The sequence below is a fragment of the Rosa rugosa genome, chromosome 6 (genome assembly GCF_958449725.1).
Source record: "Rosa rugosa chromosome 6, drRosRugo1.1, whole genome shotgun sequence".
NCBI lineage: Eukaryota > Viridiplantae > Streptophyta > Magnoliopsida > Rosales > Rosaceae > Rosa > Rosa rugosa.
In genome coordinates this window covers 49,611,430-49,614,696 of record NC_084825.1, presented here as the reverse complement: position 1 = coordinate 49,614,696, position 3,267 = coordinate 49,611,430, and the positions used below count along the sequence as shown (strand labels likewise).

At 40.3% G+C, this 3,267-nt stretch overlaps 1 long non-coding RNA gene across 1 annotated transcript; it reads left to right on the top strand.

Annotated features, from left to right (window-relative positions):
- The first annotated feature begins 7 nt into the window (after positions 1 to 7).
- On the top strand, positions 8 to 2,066 carry LOC133718177 (uncharacterized). Its single transcript, XR_009850132.1, has 5 exons — positions 8 to 296; positions 862 to 944; positions 1,145 to 1,202; positions 1,526 to 1,575; positions 1,698 to 2,066. It is a non-coding gene; the product is annotated as an uncharacterized LOC133718177 (long non-coding RNA).
- The last annotated feature ends 1,201 nt before the right edge of the window (positions 2,067 to 3,267 follow it).

Genomic DNA, 3,267 nt, shown 5'->3' with positions numbered 1-3,267 from the left:
CCTTTTGTGTACTTTTATCGGTCCAGACTGAATATGCAGTGAAATTAGCTGTGCTTTCTCTAAAAGTATTACTCACTCCCCTGTTTCGTCACATCCTTAATATCAAGGCATTTACTTTTCAAATATTCGTAGGTTTCTCCAGTATTGATCTGTACAAGTACCCTAGTTATTTCTCAATTGCTATCCAAGATATATGGAGCATTTTCAAATGTCGATACTGGCATCCAGTGAGACCTTTATGTTGCAAATGGCTCTGAACAGCTAGCAGGCATCATCAACCTCAATATGCTACTCTGGTATGTTCTCTGGTTTTCCATTTCATCAAACCTTATATGTTATCCATGTCTGAAATTGATATATCACTTCTGGCATGTTAATATTGGCTTTTTTCATCTTATTTGCAAACTGTTTATCTTTTGTATATTATTGCTTCTTGATACCCTACATGTAAACAATTGTTTGTAATTTATAATAGTTTGAATACTATGACAATGAGCAGTGGCTGACACGAGCGATTGCTTTTGAGCATTTACAGAGGCATTATTATTCTTAGTTTAGACCTTCAGCTATGCTGCTATAACTAATGTTTAATAACTCTAGCCAGGAGTCAAATATTCTCTTTGACATAGCTTGACTGTTTAATGGGGCTTGAGGTCCAAATAGACGGTGTTCCCCTTTAAATTTGTAGAAAGCAGAAACAACTACATGCACTCAATTCACTTAGATTTTTATCCTATAGCTCACTTGCTTGGATTTCAGTTGTTTACTCTTAAAATTGTGGAATTTGATAGTTCGTTGTGACAAGTGACAAGTGTGAGTGTGATTATGGTTTTTTTTTTTTTTTTTGAAATATTTGTGAAGGTGGGAAGGTGAATGAGGTACCTGTAATAAGAATTTACGGCTCTACTCCAGCCGGTCAGAAAGCTTGTCTGCACATTCACAGAGTAAGATTGTTACTTTCTTCTTCTTCATTGAAAAATTCTTATTTTTTTAGGTCTAATTCTAGTTTACTGTTGCATAAAATGGTTGAGAAATACAGCATCTTTGTTAAGAAGTAGTGCAAATAAAAGTAGTGCACTTGTGGTGTGATTTTATTGAGTTTTTTTTTTTTTTTGGCGCTAATTTTTTGTTGTTTATTTTGCAGCCATTACCATACCTATTTGTGCCGTGCAAAGATATACCGATTCAACCACATCAGAAAGGTATATAACATGTTTAGAACTAGGGTGATATTGAAAAATGGATTGAGTAGACTCCTAGTAAGAAGGGGTTAAGGCCTTACTAGGTTGATAATGCAAGTTTTGTATTTATGATTAGGCTTAGTGTCCTTTTGCAAATTTCTGTAATGGAGTTGTTGAGTTATTTTGTGTACCTAGGATGTGCCCCGTCGGCATTCTGATAATTCCTCTATATTGAAGTTGAAGCTCTTTTATTTGATTTTTGCTGTGATTATGATTTAGGTACCTTTGTTTTGGAAAACAGATGTGATGCATGAATGCTTCCTCTTTTTCCCCTAAATGTGTAGGTGATTCGTACACATATGATATATCTCTTGCATTAGAGAAAGCTTTGAAGGTATGGCTCATTGCTGTAGAGGGTGATCTCTGCAATAATGTTGTATATGAGTTTGTGGTGTTCTGCTTGACATAGCTGGTACTGAAAGTATGAATCAATGAACTTTGTATGAACACTTACAGGCAAAAGCAGTGCTGGTTCAAAACGACAACATGTACATGGTTGCAGCCTTGTCCAGGCAAGGAAGCTTTACGGTTACCATTCATCAGAGGAGGTGTTTGTGAAGATATACCTGTATCCTTCAGTCATTCTTGATTTATTTTCTTAGCGGTCCAGGAATTTTTTATGTGACAATCTTGTATGTTGCTGGATATTGAAATTCTTAAATAACTCATTAAAAATTTCATCATCCTTGGCAGGAACTTGACCATGTTGTGGAAGAACTGGAGAAAATTGCTGTTGTCAATCTTCTTCAGCACCGATCAATAATATCTCTCATTGGAAATGTGCAGAAATCATCACTAATATTAGAGAAGCTGTTGTACTGTGTTTTGCTAAGTACTTAGAAAGCATTCCCTATTTCTGTTGTTCTCTAGTTGATGACAAGTGTTGTTCAAGTGATCAAACAGGTTTATCAATTATATATGTATTTGAATATGGTATTCATGTTTTGGTGCATTTTATATAAAATTTATTATTTGGCTTCTTTTGCTCCAAAAATAAAAATCTGGTATGCAAAATTGCATGCCAGGTTTTTTTTTTTATCAATGATATGCACTTTGCGACGGCAATGTTGCCGTCGCCAATGTTGTTGATGACGTAACCATTGCTCTTTGCGACGGCAATGAAACCGTCACCAAAATTCATGCGACGGCGTAATTGCCGTCGCAAATAGCAATGGCGACGCCATCAACGACATCGGCGACATTGCCGTCGCCTAGCCGTCGCCATTGGTCTTTTGCGACGGCAATTTGGCTTTTGGCGACGGCCTTGAGCCGTGGCAAATTGAATTTTTTTTTGTAGTGTATAGAGGCCCGATCAGGAGCGGACGTCCGCACTTTCGCTAAAGTGCGGACGTCGATGCAGCAGCGGCTTCCAGGCGGCAGCGGCGGCGCGGGGCTGGCTGGAGGGAGGCAGGAGGCGTCCCAGACCTCTTCTGGGCGGCGTTCGAGGTCGGAGGAGGTCGGGCTTGCCGGTTTCTGGGCAGCCACCTCACCTGCAGTTGCAGGTTCTGTGCAGCACCGCATAACCATCGCCGGCGACTCCACCGGACCGCAGATCCCTCCGCACGACCCCCAGCGTCCCTCCGGCAAACCGCGCCGCGCCGTCGCCGCTCGATCGAGGCCGGAGGAGCGACGTCCGCTCTCGAACGGCTTTTTATATATATATATATCTTTAAACAAAAAAAGCCTTTGAAATAGAATAATGCTGTATCCAAATTCCGCCAAAAGAAAAAGTTCGTTCTTTTGCCTACGTGGCATAACTGAATGGGTGGGAGTGAAGTCCTACCGAAATGAAATGACGAAAATGCCCATTGGATAAATTGTAGTCCAAAGTGTCCAACTAAGTCCGTTATGAAACCAGTATTTTATTTCTCTCTGGCGAGACCAGCATAAACCATTTCCGTCGGAAAAACAAGACCCTCGCCGGAGACACCATGGATTCAGACCAAGCGGATGCAGAGAATCTTCTTCAGGTTCTAGTACAGCTTAAGTGCGCCGAATCTTCACTGGTAAAGGCTTCACAACTTTA